The sequence below is a fragment of the Canis lupus genome, chromosome X, assembly GCF_011100685.1.
Source record: "Canis lupus familiaris isolate Mischka breed German Shepherd chromosome X, alternate assembly UU_Cfam_GSD_1.0, whole genome shotgun sequence".
Taxonomy (NCBI): domain Eukaryota; kingdom Metazoa; phylum Chordata; class Mammalia; order Carnivora; family Canidae; genus Canis; species Canis lupus.
In genome coordinates this window covers 84,842,538-84,860,779 of record NC_049260.1, presented here as the reverse complement: position 1 = coordinate 84,860,779, position 18,242 = coordinate 84,842,538, and the positions used below count along the sequence as shown (strand labels likewise).

The 18,242-nt window shown below is 41.3% G+C and overlaps 1 protein-coding gene and 1 long non-coding RNA gene across 3 annotated transcripts in view; one reads left to right on the top strand and one right to left on the bottom strand.

Moving 5' to 3' along the window:
* Positions 1 to 18,242, bottom strand: part of PAK3 (p21 (RAC1) activated kinase 3) — a 261,715-nt gene that overhangs the window by 125,704 nt on the left and 117,769 nt on the right. Inside the window, exon 4 of one of the 2 annotated variants that reach the window (XM_038588082.1) lies at positions 4,123 to 4,257. The exons of the other annotated variant lie outside the window; for it this stretch is intronic. The gene's annotated coding sequence lies outside the window, so the exon portion shown is untranslated. The remainder of the gene's footprint in view (positions 1 to 4,122; positions 4,258 to 18,242) is intronic. 2 annotated transcript variants of the gene reach the window in all.
* On the top strand, positions 5,665 to 6,615 carry LOC119868500. Its single transcript, XR_005386403.1, has 3 exons — positions 5,665 to 5,726; positions 5,870 to 5,930; positions 6,265 to 6,615. It is a non-coding gene; the product is annotated as an uncharacterized LOC119868500 (long non-coding RNA).

The following is an 18,242-nucleotide window of genomic DNA, read 5'->3' as shown; positions in this document are numbered from 1 at the left end:
TGGAATTTCAGAATAATTTCCAGGGGAGGAAATCCGTCCAGCTACATGGGCACTCTTTACTGGGGAAAATGGTTTGGGTTTGGGAAACCACCTGTCAGGCCAACAGGTTACACTGATAAGAGTCTCTGGAATACAAAGTAGACTCCGGCAGATATGGCAGTGGCGTTCAGAGATGACAATTTAGACAGGAAAACTACCTTTCTGCTCATGAAACACACACTTCAAAACACGGAGAGTTAGACAAAATAATAATAGTAATAAAACTACGTCAAGTAGTTTATATAGATATATACATATATTTAATTTCATTAAAATGTGGCTCTCCCTAAAACCTTCGGTGTGGCCTCTCATCTTTAACAATAAGTACATGTTTTTACCCATGTGCAAACCTTAAAATGTAACTCCAAAAATCATCCCTTGCTAATCCAAAATCCATATCCACCTCCCACCACCAGGATTTGGCTACATTATATAAATTATGGTAAATTCCAGCAAGGAGACAATAAGCTCTCATCAAAAATGACCAAAAATTGCAAAATACTAATTACATTCAAATTATAATGATGTAAAATACACCCATAGAAATGATCAGAAGAGAACATAAAATTATCACAATTGGGTAAAAGTCTACGGGTAGCTTTCCCTCTCCCCTTGCAAATTTATTTTTATGAAGATATCCTGACATACTTAAATGGTCAAAATGAGTTATGACCCTCCACAGTACACTTTCCTCCACATTTCTCAACACCCCATAACATCTGGCCATCATTGCTTCATAATGCTAGCGAAACAAGTTTCAAGATGGAAGGTGAACTAATTAATATATTTGCCAAGGTCCTTCTAGGAAAAGTCACACAACAGACCTCTAGGTTCACAGAGAAGACATCTGGGGAAGTTGAGAGAATGGGATACCTCTTCGGACTTATTAATTTAGAATTATGCTCATGCTGGAAGTTGAAAAAAGAACAACCATGACCCTTCCAATCTAAGACAAGGCAGGAAACAGGGAGGCAAAGACTAAATAAACTATATACTCCAGATTTTTTAAAGGATCACTTTGCATTTTATCTTTATTTTCCTTAATTGAAAATATGTTTATGCATACATGACTATTACATGAACATGGTAAGAAGTCGCAGAGCTGGAATTTGTATCTGGATCTGAGTCTAAGGCCCATGCTTTTTAAAAATATGAGACACAGTATTATGGGTTTTGTTTAAATACACATTTGCTTTGGGGGGAAAAGGGGTATACTAGATTGGTAATTTTTAAAAATCAGGCATTTTTAAATAGCCTTTTTGTGTGTGTTTGGTGGTTGCCTTCCCAGTGCAAAAACACCCCTCACCCTCCTCCTCAAATCCCTAATAGGTTGAAATCACGATGGTTCTGCTTTCCATGATTTTACAGATATCTTTTTTTTTAAATTTATTTATTCATGATAGTCACACGGAGAGAGAGAGAGAGGCAGAGACACAGGCAGAGGGAGAAGCAGGCTCCATGCACCGGGAGCCTGACGTGGGATTCGATCCCAGGTCTCCAGGATCGCGCCCTGGGCCAAAGGCAGGCGCCAAACCGCTGCGCCACCCAGGGATCCCTTACAGATATCTTTTTAATTAACTTTGGGGTTAAAGAAAGTAGCCCATCAAATTGATTTTTTATTTTTACATCATGGTTAAAGTAATTTAAAAATCACTGATCTAAATGAATGAACATTTACTTAATATTACATCTCTGATTTGTAAAGTGCACTTATTTGGGTTATTTTAAACAATAAGAATGTTTTTTTTTTAAGACATAAAACTGGATTTTTTTCTGGCTCATGATTTAACTTGTTCTTCTGCGCTATTGATTTAAATTGTAATTAAAAGGTATTTGATTTCACTCTAATCCTCACATATACCTCAGCAATAACTCAGAGCTATTTATGCAGTCACCACACATGGTTATTTAAGCATTTCGTGTGTGTATTTCTTCTCTCACTGGTGATTATGGAAAGTAGCACAGGGCCAAAATCCTATTAGGTGCCTGACAAATTAAAGCATAGAGGTGTCATAGAAAGAGGACTGGGGGACAGCCCAGGTGGCTCAGCAGTTTAGTGCTGCCTTCAGCCCAGGGCCTGATCCTGGAGACCCAGGATCAAGTCCCACATCAGGCTCCCTGCATGGAGCCTGCTTCTCTCTCTGCCTATGTCTCTGCCTCTGTGTGTGTGTGTGTGTGTGTGTGTGTCTATCATGAATAAATAAATAAAATCTTTAAAAAAAGAAAGAGGACTGGGCTTAGGAGCCAGGCCCAGCATAGAAGACTTCAGTCTTCCCATCAAAGGGCAATATCCTATATTCTTCTTTTTCTTTTTAAGATTGATTGACTAACTGATTTTAGCGAGAGAGATAATTCACACGTGTACACAAGTAGAGTAAGGGGCAGAGGAAGAGAATCTTCAAGCAGACTCTCCGCTCAGCACAGAGCCCGACTGGGGGCTCAATCTCAGGACCCACGAGATCAGCCAAAACCCAGAGTTAGATGCTTAACCAAATGAGCCAGTAAGGTGCCCCAATTCTTCTTGACACCATAAAGCAGTCTTTGCTACCAATGTGATTTATTCTCCAAGAATATAGGACAATTGCATGGGAACTTTCAGGGAAGCTAAGAATGTCTTAAAGATTTCATCTGTGTAATGTTTCCTACTCAACTCCCACTTTCCCGTTTCCTTCTCCAACCTCACTGATTGGAGAAAGGACATAATCACCACACTAGTTGAATAACCACTTGGCATGTGTATCCTGCTTCTCGGGTTACAAACCACTTTTGGACCTCCTGGCTTGATCCTCACAACAAACACAACATTGTTCTGCCACAATTATGATCTTCATTTCGTTGATAATCAAATGGACAACCACAGGTTTAAAGTAGCCTGTCCAATGCCTCAGAGACATGGTCCTAGAAACTAGATCTCCTACTCTGTTTTGTATTCTTTCTACCACCCCACGTGGCAACTTAAGTTGTATTGCTCCTTTGGCTCTGACCAACCTGACCAGCCTCTAGAGTCACAGAAGAAGCAACAGGCTCTGGGATGGGGCTTATAGCAACAGAAGTAAACTATGACTATCTTCCAAGTCTTCCAGTCAAATCTCAGAGAAGAGGAGCATTGTTCATATACCATGATGGGAGTATAAAATCTTAAAAAAGATTTTAAGTGGCACAGACTTTTTGAAGGGCAAGCTGGCAATACTAGGAAATTTTAAATGCCTGTGCCACTTGACCAAGCAATTTCAGTTCAAGAAATTTGATGATGAATACACTCATTAAAACAGGACAAGATGGGTTCAAGTGTGTTCGTTGTTGAATCTTATGTAAGAAAGAAACACTCATCATATAAAGGCCAAACTAAATGTCCCTCGATAAGGGAACTGTTAAGCAAGATATGGTATATACGTTATCTTAGAATATTATACACCAACTAAAAAGAATCAAGTGGATTCTTACATATTAAAATAGAAACACATCTTGACACAATCTTGACTGAAAAAGTGGCAGAACAGCATGTGTACTATTTTATTCTTGTTAAAAATGTGCATGCACTTGCACGCATGTGTTTGTGTGTGTGTTTAAGTTGGAATTATACACATCAAACTGCTAATACAGTAACTCTGGGAATTAGAAAGGTGTGAAGGAAGACAAGTGGGTATGTGTGTATGGTGGAGGTCATTAACTGTTTTCTGTATATACTTCTGCATTGTTTCTACATGTTTTATTGTATTTTTTTAAGATTTTATTTATTCATGAGAGACACAGAGAAGCAGAGACATAGGCAGAAGGAGAAGCAGGCTTCCTGAGGGGAGCCTGATGCAGGACTAGATCCCAAGACCCCGGGATCATTACCTGAGCCGAAAGCAGACGTTCAACCACTGAGCCACCCAGGCGTCCCTGTACATGTTTTAATAATAAATATACAGAACATGTAAAAAAAGTGAAAATATACCTTTCTTTGGATGGAGACAGAAAGAAAACCAAACAAGCAAACAGAATGAACAAACTGCTACCGTGAAAGGGATCTGAATGTGAGGCGAACGATTCAGATGTGGCAATAGAGCCTCTGCTGCAGCAGGCTGAGCCAAGCCATACCTGGGCAGGCACGCAAAGCAGCCTGGATATCAGGGCTCCCTTCCCACGCCTGCCTCAAGTCCTACAGCCAGAAATCGCTCCCAGTGGTGGACTCTTGAGTATTTGTGGCTGTCTTCAAGGCTTTTGCTAAAGCAGCTGCATTTAAAACAAAAACAAAAACGAAAAAGCTCCCCCTCCTGCTGTGCATACAAAAGAACTCAGCTGGGCAGCTCACGAAAAAGGCATTTGTTCCTTAGCTGAGAGCACCGAGAGCACCATGCCCACTCCTCCTTGGTTGGGCTCTGCTCACTGCACTTTGTGGCCAACATTGCAGGCAGACCCGAATGTGCCCCTTCCTTCCTGCCCCCCAGCTCCCACTCATTAGGGGCTCCAGCTTTCCCGTAGGAGGCAACATGGTAGGGAGCCTGCTAGGCAAAAAGTGAGGAGCCTCAGAATCGCCAAAAAGCTCATCCTAGTTCCCTTAAAAACTGGAGGCGAGAGAAGAGGGAAGACCATTGCTAGGAAATCATCATCTTGGGGCTTCAGAGTTCTGGCCTGGGAATGAGGAGACCCAGATTCCAGTCCAGCTTGTGGTCAGGAAGCCCTGAGCAAGACTCAAATTTCCCTGGGCTTTTGTTTTTTTCCTCTGTGAAACTTGACTTGCTATCCCTGGACTCTTGTACGAATGCAAATGGCTAATGGAACAACAGTGGATTTAACAGATTTCAGAGCTACACAGCTCCTTAATAGACTTGATGAGTCTCCATTTACATATGCTCCCTGTATTGTGGGACCTTGGGAATGGGGTGGGGGTGGGGGAGGACGCGTCTCTCTTCACCTTCCTTCACTATAATTAGCACTCGTTAGGAACCTGCCCTGTAGAACCTACAAGCTTTCAGGAGCTCGCAGCCTCTGCCCTCCTCCCTTCCACAAGGGAGTTAGCGAAGGAAAAGCAGGAGCCAATTAAATGCAGGTGGCCCTGGATGAATTAATATGAGAATTAGGAAGTTTCTCTCCTCTGACGGTTTTAATTAGCCCCACTTCCACCATGGTCTTACATAAAAAAGCACATTATTTAATTGAGCTGATGCTGTTTGATTTTGCTCCTGAGCGGATCACATTATACATTTCTTCCCCGCACACTCCGATCACTGCACTGCCTGAACTGAAGTCAAACTGCAGAGTAAAGTGAATTTGAAAAGTTAGTTTCGTTGCTCTCACCGTTTCACTAGGAAGAGAAAGGGAGAGAGAGAGAGAGAGAGAGAGAAGAAGAAGAAGAAGAAGAAGAAGAAGGAGGAGGAGGAGGAGGAGGAGGAGGAGGACATGGAAGACCAAATCTAAGGGACAAAGAACCAAGGAGAGAAATAAAAAGACAAATCTTAATTTTTTTGGACCGGTTGGACTATGATGTCATGCTTTCCCAGCTCACCTGTGATTGGCTTCTCAGTTCAGCATCTGCTGAATGCTAAAGGCTGATTATTTGCCAGAGATACAGACCTTTCACAGAAGCTTTGAATCATTGCTGGTTGTCGTGACAACCTGGGCAGTGTCTGTTCCTGATAACCACATAATGAGGTCGTCAGGAACAGAAGTGCCCCCATCCCCACACCCAACCATCCGAGGTGGTAAGCAATGTAATACTTCTTTCAGGAGGTAAAAGGGGGAAAAATCATCAACAGGCATGGTGGAGATCCCCTTCAATAATATATGTCAGCCAGACCCTGGAGAAAATATCCTTCTCAAAGAGTTCCTTACCTACTACCTCCAGGTCCCATCTGAGCCACTGTACTCGCTATAATTCAGAAAACTGAAGGGCAGGTGGTGGAGAGGTAAGGCATCTCTGCAAACCCCCAGCAAAGCTAAACAGAGGGAAGTGTGAGTGGAATGCTAAATTGATTACAGCAAGGCACATTACCTCTTTTCAAAGGATGCCATCATGGCATGGACCAGGAGCAACAGGGGGAGATGTGTTACAGGGCATCGCCATACCCAGTCATCAAAACCAGACACAAGGAGAGCCTGAGGGGGATGGGTTGTGTGCTTTTCTGTGGGCTACATTCACTGCCCGGCGGGTAGACACCTCAAACAACGTTATCTCGGGGCTCCAGATGTCATTGAGAGAGAGTATTAATTACATCTTTGTGATATGTTATTCATTCTTAGGACAATTCTATTAGCGCCTAATAAAGTGCTAACAACACTTAAATGCAAAACACACAGCTAGATGCTACAGTTGCTATACAGATGAATCAAACTTAGGCCATCTCCTTAAGGAACCTGGAATCTAGTTGGGGAGAAAAGATGCATATCCAAGTAAGTGGGACACAAGGCAGAAAAAGTAAGTACTGCAAGAGAAGTCCAAAGTCCTTAATTTCAGAGAGGAAATCACACCAGACTACCACATTCCAGCTCCATCCCATCTTTCTAGGTTGTTCTCCCACAACTCCTCCCATATGCCCCAATCATCAGCCCCATCAAACTATTGTTTCCCTGATATACTTTGATTTCCGTATCTCTGTGCCTTTCTTTCTGCTGTTCCCTTTGCCTAATACATCTTTCTCCCTCCTTTCCCTACCTGCTGATTTTTTAAAATTCAAGTATTATTAACATATGGTGTTATATTAATTTCCCATGTATACTGTAATGATTCAACAAGTCTATATGTTTATTGCAGCATTATTTACAGTAGCCAAGATATGGAAGCAGCCCAAGTGTCCCCTGATAGATGAAGGGATAAAGAAGATGTGGTATATATATATGCAATGGAATATTACTCCGCCACAAAAAAGAAAGAAATCTTGCCATTTGCAACAATATGGATGGAACTAGAGGGTATAATGCTAAGTGGAATAGGTCAGCCAGGGAGAGGAATACCTACCTAGTGATATTAACGGTTATTTCCAGACTCTACTCAAATGGCATCTTGTGGATGCACAAACTGATCCCAAATTAGTAACCCCTCAGGGATCTATATACATGGTAGACATGGGTATTGACTGATATCACTACTGGTTGCTGTACTCAAATCCAGCAGATTTAAGTCCAGCAATATCTAATAGAACATTGGTACAACAAATTTTGGATTATTCAGGGAAGAGCATAGGTAAAGTCAGACTGCTTTTAAAAAGTCTTATATAGCTATTCAACACAAATCTGTTTTCCCACTGAATATCTTCTGTATTTTTAAAAAATAGTTCAAGGCTCACAAGAAGCTGCAGAAATAGTACAGAGAATCCTTAGATATCTTCCTCAAGTTCCCCCCAATATTTTGATATACTGTATTACTTTTTTATACAGCCACAGCACATTGTCAAAACCCTGGAAATTGACATTGCTGCAATACACTAACTGAAATCCAGGCTTTATTCAGAATTAATAGTTGATCTGAGCACCTTTTTTTTTTTTTCCTCTCATGTTCATCCCTGCTGAAAAAGGCCAAAACCTGGAAGAGTCAAAATTTCCCTGGGACTGAACGAGAGAAAATCAGCTTGGACTGAGAATAAGCAGCCCTGTGATTAATCAGGCTGAGAGGGTAGACTGACAAAGCCAGTTGCAAAGTTAGCAGAAAGCACTGTCTCTCCCAAGGTCACGTGGCCGTTGTAAAATGCCAGAGGGACCCCCACCTCCTTTGAGTGACAATTGCTTTCTTCCCAGTGATGCCCTAGACCCACTTTGCTTTTTCATTTATCCCTGGGGATACCCGATTGTAAGCCACCCCTGCCTCATGACAGCCCCCGATTCCTAGTTAATACCCCCTTCTCCGGATCCCACCTCAGAACTGCCATCAATCCAGAACTTATCTCTGCTTTTTTAGATGCTCCTCAGAATCCTTCAGCAGGAACTCAAGTGTTATAAAAGATGATCCCTCCTCCCTCTTTTTTCAAGAAGGGCATCCTGTGGTTCCTCTGGAATGCAATTCCTCCATGCATCAAATCAATAAATTTGACTCTGTCCAACTACAGTTTTGTCTCTGGTTATTTTTGGCTGGTTAAGCTTTGACATGATTGACAACCAACCTACACATATCTGGAAGGTCCCTTGAATTATCCGGACTTAGCCAAGTTTCCTTGAATCTACATAGAATCACACGCTGTGTCTACAACTGTGATTTACATAGTAGGTACCTAATAAATTTTCACTGAATTGATGTAGGATTATCATGCACCGGATTTGTTGGAACAGTGCCAGATACAGGGAAAAAAGCCCAGAGAGACAGCACTGCATGGAAGTTCAACACAAAGACTCTGAAATTAAACTGCCCCTATTCAAATCGCTATTTAACAGCTTTGGGAACTTGGGCAACTTATTTAATAACTTCTCTGAACTTTAGTTTTCTCATCTGTGAAGTGGGGATGAATAGCACCTCCTTAGTAATTGAGAAGATGAAGTTAAACTGCATGTGAAGCAGGAAAGCCTTAAGGCAGTGGTGTTCCCCATTTGCTACACTTGCAAATCACCTTGTGATCTTCATGAATTGCTGGTGCCTTGCCACCCCCACTCCCACCCTGCCCTCAGACATCACAATTTCATTGCCTAGCATGAATCCAGGCATCAGAGTTTTAAAAAATCTTCTCAGGTGGGGGCACCTGGGTGGCTCAGTCAGTTAAGCATTCAGCTCTTGATTTCGGCTCAGGTCACAATCACAGATTTGGGAGATCGAGCCCCGAGTTGGGCTCCACACTCAGTGAGGAATCTGCTGGAGAGTCTCTCTCCCTCTCCCTCTGTCCTCCACTAAAATAAATATGTAAGTCTTTAAAAAAATCTCCTCAGATTGTAATGTGTAGCAAAATTTGGGAACTACCAGATTAGGAATTTCATCACCTAAAGATTATCTTTCCTCCTCAGGTTTGTGTGAAGTAGAATAGGGAGACTGAGGCTTCCCCCGGCTTTTTCCTACAATCCTCACCCCACGGGCCATATGGTTTGTTCAACTTGTAAAAGAACAGCCTTTTTCTTCCACGTGCATAACAAAATGATGGAGACACTGGGTATTTGGGTAAAGCTGCAGCTGTATTCATCTCTCTCTCTTTTTCCCCTTTCCAAACAACTCACACTTCAAATTAAGTGGTCTCAAGTGTGAATTTGGGAACAGTTAATATGTGCACAAAAGATTGGCTGACCATCACAGATGTGTTTAATAGATGTAGATCTCAATGTGCTTTTGTTCTGTATAATTAAGCACCTGTTGAGCCTCATAATCAATTCTTATTTTGTTATAATCCAGGAACTCGTTACATCCAGTGTTCTCTGGTGTTCACTTGATCAGGTCACTTATGGGGATAGAACATTTGAAACAGGTTGTCCCTCTTCCCTTTTTAAAATATTTTATTTATTTACTGAAGAGAGAGAGTGAGAGAGAAAAGGGGGGCGGGGGAGATGGAGGAGAGAGAATCCTCAAGCAGACTCCCCGCTGAGCAAGGAGCTGGACTAGGACCCTGAGATCATGATCTGAGCCAAAACCAAGAGTTGACCACCCAACCGACTGGGCTACCCAGATGCCCCTACCTCTCTTCCCCTTTTTACTCATCCTAGAGAATACATCCCCCTCCTCAGTAAATAATAGTGAATTCACTGATGAGTTTTAAAGTTAACGTCTAGTTATATAGAAGTTTAAAAAATGGTCATGTTGATTTTTCAATTTTCACAATTTCATCTCCCCACCCCACCTCCCCTTGCACCTCCCCACCCCTTCCTTATTCATTCCAGCTGCTAATATGGAAAAGTGAACAGATTATGACATGCTAGGGTAAAATTTACTGCCAAAAAGGAAAGGGGTCAGGTTGCTAGGCAAATTAATACCATAAATATAAGAAAGTGACAGCCTGCTAGGGGAGTGTGCTAACACGCAATTTTAAGCACCACTCTAACTGCTCTTTGCATTCAAATGACCAATATGCTAATTACAGTCCTTATCTGTTTGTTCAAGGCCTTAAGAGTCTCAGTGGCTCAGAGCACAGACCCCAGCAGGCAGTTTGCAGGTTTTTGGAAATAATAACATGGCATTTCTTTAAACATATTTTCAAATTAAAGCTTCTTACTAATCAAGATTGGCCTTTCCCCCATTCAGGGGATTAGTGAGGCTTAACTGTGTTCACTATGGTGCCGGCCCCCACAAACCCCTGCTTATGAAGTCTCTGACTCCTACTCGAGCACTGCCTATTGGGGCAGATTTCCATGGCAATTTGCTGGCCTTCTCTTGAAAGATACAGGGCATCTCTGTAAATGGGAGGGAGGTGTACATTCCCACTAACCTTGGGATCATCATTGACCTTTTTAAATTTTCGCCACCCACGTCAGACCAGAAAGAACACTCATCTCGACTTTTTTTTTTTTTTTTTGTAATTTGAAGGAAACGCCCCTAATTCTGTTCTTAACGGAGAGGGGTGGAAAGAGCATCATTCTCTCTACACTCCAGTTGAAATTTTCAGACATTTATCAAAGCTAACTGCTGAGGGCACGAGGAGCTGAGGATTGATCGCTCCTTCCCCCAGGATGTATTTTGCATTTCCCCAGAGGAGGGGGTCAAAGGTGAAAGTTTCCTGTTCTGGTTATACCCCACAGCCTTCAAATTCTGCAGATTTTTAGTAAAATCTAAATGGTCTAGCATCTTGAAAACAGAAGCCTCAAGTAATACATTTATTTGTTTATTATATTGTACTTTCAAGCACCCCTATACACACATGCATGCACACACTGACATCTGAGTCTTCTCTCTACAGTTTAAGACACTGATCCATGACACAATTATGAACTAATCTTAATACGTCCTCTCCTTTTCTGTGTTCCATCCTTCCTTTCAGCGACTTCCTTCAGCCACCCAGAGGCGTGGTGAACTAAAGGTGTCACCTGTTTCCTTCCTGGGTCTGGAAAGAAAGAAATCTGATTGATTGACTTCTCGGTACAGTCTAAATGATTTCTTTATTGCTAATTTTTGATATCTGTATTTTAGGAGGACCCTTCTGGCATGGGCAATGCTTGAGCCCAAGGAATGAACTGCAGAGATGGATATGTAGAAGCCACTGTAGGCTTTGGGGGAAGGATGAGAAAGAGACTTTGGTGGAGAAACACTGCAAATCACACTGCCGAAAAAATCTTCCCACACAGAGGTTTGGCTCTGCTGCATGCCACCACCAGGGTTCTCTAGGTCATCAGACAGTAATCTGCTCCCTGATTTCAAAGACTCCATATTCATACATGTAAGCAAGACTTTTCATGAACTCCAAGAAGCTTAAGATCAATTCTTTAAACAGAAATTTAAAATACCTTATAGTACTGGTGATGCTCAACTCTCTGATTAATTGCAATCTGACCATGTTAGGAGTCAAGACCAGTCCCTGTCTCAGAGCATCTTTCCAGGCTGCTCTGCATTTTATGTACATTGACTTAGAAGGCTGGGGGTGACAGGGAGTTGGGGAGCAACGTCATGGCTACTTTAGCCTAGCTTTGGGATAACCTGGATTAAAGCAGACTAGCTAAATTGAAAAATCATTTTCTGGTCTGGGGATTTTGTTTGGCTACAATGCACTGCATTATTTTTCATTTTTAAACAATCACACTCTCTTATTTTAAAAATAACATTTAAAAATAAGTCAGCACTTACAGGTAAGTTGGATGCTTTCTGCAACTTTTGGAAAATCTGCTTGTATTACCACTACTACTATTAATAATAATCAAATATGTTTTCCTCTAGAAAAATTCTCTCTGGTCCATTCTGGATGAACTGTGAGCCCAAAGCTATTTCTACACTGGCGTAGAGAAATGGACCAGACCATTTACCCAATGTGTCACATGCAAAGCCCCTAGAGAAAGGAGTAGTAGTTTTTCAAATAATTTACTATGCCAAAACACACAAAAAAGAAAGGCACAAAAGCCAAAACAAAACCTCCCACAACCCTCAGAGTTAGTAAAGAGATAGTTTCAACATTTCTGAATCAGAAAGATAAATACATTTTAGAAAGACTTAGAAGCTCAATAACTCAGCTGTCAGGGGCACCTGGGTGGCTCAGTTGACTAAGTGGCCACTCTTGATTTTGGAGTGGGTTATGATCTCAGGGTCCTGGGATTTAGCATTGAGTCCAGCTCCGTGCTCAGTGGGGAGTCTGCTTGGGGATTCTCTCTCTCTCTCTCTCTCTCTCTCTCTCTCTCTCTCTCTCTCCCTCTGCCTCCATAAATAAATAAATAAATAAATAAATAAATAAATCTTTAAAAAATAAATTCAGCTGCTGGACAATATAGTTTGAAACTACTCTGGACATGGGGCACCTGGATGGTTCAGTCAGCTAAGCATCTGCCTTCGGCTCAGGTCATGATCCCATGGTGTTGGGATTGAGCCCTGCATCAGCAGGGAGTCTGTTTCTCCCTCTCCCTGTGCATCTCCCCCCTCTAATGTGCTCTCTCCTTCTTTCAAATAAATAAGCTACGCTGGGCATGAACCATCTCAAGCTTGATACCAAGACTTATCATTTACTCTGCTCAACTAAAAAACGAATGAGTGCCATCCATCCACACCATAGCAAGGGAGGCAGGCCCCAATGAACCAACCTGGAGGAGAACATGATATCTGACTCATAGCTAGAGCTGAGGGGAGAATATTTAAATCCAGAAAGAAGACAGAAAAGAGAAGCAGCCCATGATTAGAATCCACCTCACCACTGGGCTAAATATTTATAGCCTGTGATTAGTTTCATTTCATTTCATTTAACAGTCACAACTTCTCTTATAAAGTACAGAAAAAATAAAATGAATTAAATCTGGTAAATTGGTAACATCTTGCACACATTATTTTATATGCAATGGAGCGACACGGCTCTGAGCTAGTTTCCCTATGAATCAAGGCAAACAGATCTAGTTCCTGCCCCCCGGATGCTCACAAAGATGGACAATCCAAGAATCAATAGAAATGTATGTGCAAGAAATACTGGACAAACATTATGCAGTATCCCATGGCCCCTTATGAATATTTCATGAACAATTTGAAGGGACCAGCTAGTCAGTTCTCCAGCACACTGTAGGGTTGTTGAATACTACTATATCTCAAGAAATGGGAATTAATTTTTAGCATGAGATTAATCAGGATGGGTACGTCTGCAATCAAAAAGATAAAACATGATTCTGAAGTTGCCTTTATCCATGTAATGGGTAAAAGAGTTGAGTGTTCATAAATGAAATAAATAAGATCAATGCTAGATGGTAAGGCCATGTTCACTGCTGTGTCTGCCATGCTTAGCACTCTGCAAGGCATCAGGAGGTGTGCAGTATTTATGAACCAAGTGAAAGACATGCTGTATAAAGAAAAGAGTTATAAGATCTGAAACCATAAAATTCCTAAAAGAAAACGTAGGCAGTAGACTTAACATAGGTCTTAGTGATTTTTTTTTTTATATCTATCTCCTCGGCAAAGAGAACACAAGCAAAAATAAACAAATGAGACTACATCAAACTAAAAAGCTTTTATGGAGTGAAAGAAATTAACAAAACAAAAAGGCAACCCACTGAATGGGAGAAGATGTTTGCATATCTTACACCTGATAAAGGCTTAACATCTAAAATATATAAAGAATTCACACAACTCAATATTGAAAACACCAATCTAATTAAAAAATGGGCGGAGGACCTAAATAGACATCTTTCCAAAGAAGACATATAGATGGCCATCAGGCACATGAAAAGATGCTCAACCTCACTAACCATCAGGGAAATGCAAATCAAAACCACAAATGAGATATCACCTCACACCTGTCAGAATGGCTGTTATCAAAAAGACAAGAATTAACAAGTGTTGGCAAAGCACCGGTGCACTGTTGGTAGGAATGTAAATTGGTGCAGCCTCTATGGAAAACAATATATGGAAGTTCCTCAAAAAAAATTAAAAATAGAACTAACATATGACCCAGCGATTCCATTTCTAGGTATTTATCCAAAGAAAATGAAAACACCAATTCAAAAAGTCATATGTACGCCTATGCTCATTCTTTACAGCATTATTTACAATAGCTGAGATATGAAAGCAACCTAAATGTCCATTGATAGATAAATGGCTAAAGAAGAAGTGGTACACACACACACACACACACACACACACACACACATATACACACACTGGAATATTACTCAGCCATTAAAAATGAACGAGATCTTTCACTTTGTGACAACATGGATGGACCTAGAGGGTATCATAATAAGTGAACAGAGAAAGGAAAATACTGTATGATTTCACTTATATGTGGAATCTACAGAACAAAACAAAGAAACAACACATAACAGAAAATGACTCCAATCCAGAGAACAAACTGGACTCCTGGTTGCTGGAGGTGGCCTGGCAAGGGTGGGGTGGGGTGGGGAGGATGGACAAAATAGGCATAAGGGATGAAGAGGTGCAATTTTCTAGTTATAAAATAAGTAAAATATAGACATGTAATGTACAGCGTGGGGAATATAGTCGATAATATTGTAACAGCTTTGTATGGTGATAGATGATAACTAGACTTAACTGTAGTGACCATTTCATAATGGATATAAATACTAAATCGCTATGTTGTATGTCTAAAACAGATATAATATTGTATGTCGAGTATTCCTCAATTGAAAAATATAAATTAAAAGAAATTCTAAGTGAAGTTAAAAAAAAAAAGAAAGAGATGGCATACGTGGTGGGGAAAGCACAGGGTGAGAGTGGATACTGCCTGGGTGGGGAATCCCTCCCTCGCTCATTGTCCAAAGCACAGTGTTGCACCTTCCAGAATGAAAAATTCAGAGATGAAGTCTTTTGTGTAGCATCTGATCAAAGAGTTCAGGAGTTGGTTGTGATGAAAATAAAAGGAGGAAGGTGACAAACAAGAATATAATTCTTTAGTTCAAATGTTTAGAGTGTACCTAGAGTGGCAAAGGAAGAAGGCCAGGCACCACTTAGGACATCAGAGAGAACAGAAAGGGCTCATGTGAATAAGTCAGGGAAAAGAGAAAGAGACCAAAAATGAGCCTTGTAACAAGTGAGAGAGGATATAGAGTGAGTAATGATTCAAGCCTACAAGAGTGGAGCCTTTGTAAAAGTCAGCTTGCAGACAAATGAATAAACTAATTTAGGCAAGTATCAAGTCACAAAAAAGCATCATAAAAAGAGCCATCAACCAGGAGGATGAGGTGAGGGAAAACTTAGGAAATGTGAACCTGCTAAAGCCAGCATCCACAATATACCAAATTGTATGAAGGAAAGGCTTATTTTTTTTCTTCTCTGGGCTATATTCTGATTTGTGGGAAAGCACTGTCAAAAGCCATGACAAGAAAACTGGGACAACCTCATTCATTTGGTTTCACCCAATTCAGCTTTGAGATAATCCAGCCCTAGGGTAGAATAAAATTATCCTGTGTGTTTTCTACCAAAGAACTGTTTGCTAAGCAAATTATGAGTGTCGATATCAGATTTAATCAGTTTGGGAGAAGATAATTTCTTGTTTTTTGTTTTTAAGTAGTCTCCACACCCCAGGATGGAGCCCAACACAGGGCTTGAACTCACTAAGTTCAAGACCTCAGCTGAGATCAAGAGTCGGACGCTTAGCCGACTGCACCACCCAGGTGCCCCGGAGAAGATAATTTCTTTTAATTATTTCTGTGGCATTGATTTGTGTATCCATGTCCTAATTATCAACGTGTCTCATTCATTTGGTGGACAACTTTTTTATTATTATTAACACCTATTATGTGTAGGAAGCACACTACAGATATATATATATATATAACAGATATATATATATATACATATATATATATACATATACAGATATATATATATATATATAATATATATATATATATAACACTATCTGTATTCTCTCCCTTCAAAAAGCTCATGGTCAGGGATCAGAGGCAGAGAGGGTTTAGTAGGAATTATGATCCATTTAAAAGTCACTATTAAATGTCTACCATATGTCCCAAGAAATGCTGTATATTCCAGATATATGTAACTTGCATTTCCCTACAGTTAGCCAGCACATGGGAGCAAATGAATTTACCTTAAGTATAATAACTCAGGTCAAGCCAGTTTCCTCTTGGTATAATGGAGAACAAAAAAAAATAATTTCTCTTTTCCTTTTCCCTACAACCAATTACTATTGCCTCTCCCTTCCTCCAAACTAATATCACAAGGGCCAATGGAGTAGCTAAATCCCAAAAAGAACCTGCCAGAAACAGCCCCTGCTCCTCCACCCTCAACCCACCTTGAAGGTCCTCTTTATAATTAGAAATTTTCCAATAGCCACTTGGTGTCTAGCTATCTAATATCCAGAATGCTCCAGAAAATACTCTGAACCTTTGCAAAATGTTAGGTCTCAGGTTTTCTCAAGGCCATACCTGATTGTGACAAGTGAAATCACATGCACTTTAAAACTTGCATATCACTGACTTGTGACCACAACTGCTCAACAGAGGGCCTCCGTCTCCATAACCATCTCTTCAGTTATTTCTGAGACTCCTCAAGAAGAGTCCTTCTATACTATTTTTCTATTCCCTCTCCCCTCATGCATGTCAACTACCAACAAATTAGCTGAACAAATGTCTTTTAGGCATAGATCATGTGCCAGACACTTGCCTGGAGATCCAGTGGAGACCATGGCAGATAAGAGTTCCTATTCTGAGGGAGCTTCTATTTTCAATGAAAGGCGACCAATGGCAGCCCCTGTGCAAATCCACAAAGGGCCGGAGAGTTGCTGCCCTCTCTGCAGGAAGCTTTGGCTGAAGCCACCAATGGGTCTGCCCAGAAGGGTGGAAAAGCCCCCTTTCTGTTCTTTTATCTATTAATTCATGAGAGACACAGATAGGCAGAGACACAGACAGAGAGAGAAGCAGACTCCCTGCAGGGAGCCTGATGCGGGACTCACAACCTAAACGAAAGGCAGACATTCAACCACTGAACCACCCAAGTGCCCCGCCCCCCTTCTGTTCTGTTCGACACATTGCCATGGGGACACTGGAGTGACAATGCTTCTACCCTGTGTCTCAGTGGGGCCCCCGTGTAATAAGAGCAGCTTCAGCAACACTCCTCACCCTGAGCCCCCACCATGCTGGCTCAGACTTTCCAACTTGGTCCCTGTGCCTGAAGAACACACTCTGTTGTGTCCTACCAGATTGTTCCTCCACCCCCACAGCCCTGGGTTTCCAACACAGCCCTCCTCATTGCATCTTTTCCTTTCCACAGGTCATCTTCAGCAAACAGACATGCAGGCATCTTTACACACGCATTTGTGAAATCTCAATTCAGGGTCCACGGGGCCCCCTGTTACACATACTGTATGTCACACAACCCTTACAGTGATTTCATGGGGTCAGGTATGATTCTTCAGTCCATCAATAGTTGCGAATTCCAGAAAGCTCTAGGAGCCAGTGTTTTTATAAGTTGTACCGAAACTCATTTTTTAAAAAGATTTATCTATTTATTCAAAGGAGAGAGAGACTGACAGAGAGAGATAATATGAGCAGGGGGAAGGGCAGAGGCAGAAGGAGATAAGCAGACTCCCCGCTAAGTGGGGAGCCTCATGTGAGGATCAATCCCAGGACCCCGAGATCAGGACCTGAGCCAAGATCAAGAGTTGGGACACTCAACTGACTAAGCCACCCAGGCGCCCTTGCCCACCGAAACTTATATGGTGACAAACTCTGTGAGGCTCTTCCAGTGCAAATATCTATATATCTCACAGCAGAGATACTGATGAGATTGATTAATGGATTCTGCTTCAAATTCCACTGAAGGTATCATTATGCACCGTGCAGTCTTTTTTTTTTTTTTGCCTTTTATTTTTTATTTTTATTTTTTTAAATTTTTTATTGGTGTTCAATTTACTAACATACAGAATAACCCCCAGTGCCCGTCACCCATTCACTCCCACCCCCCGCCCTCCTCCCCTTCTACCACCCCTAGTTCGTTTCCCAGAGTTAGCAGTCTTTACGTTCTGTCTCCCTTTCTGATATTTCCCACACATTTCTTCTCCCTTCCCTTATATTCCCTTTCACTATTATTTATATTCCCCAAATGAATGAGAACATATAATGTTTGTCCTTCTCCGACTGACTTACTTCACTCAGCATAATACCCTCCAGTTCCATCCACGTTGAAGCAAATGGTGGGTATTTGTCATTTCTAATAGCTGAGT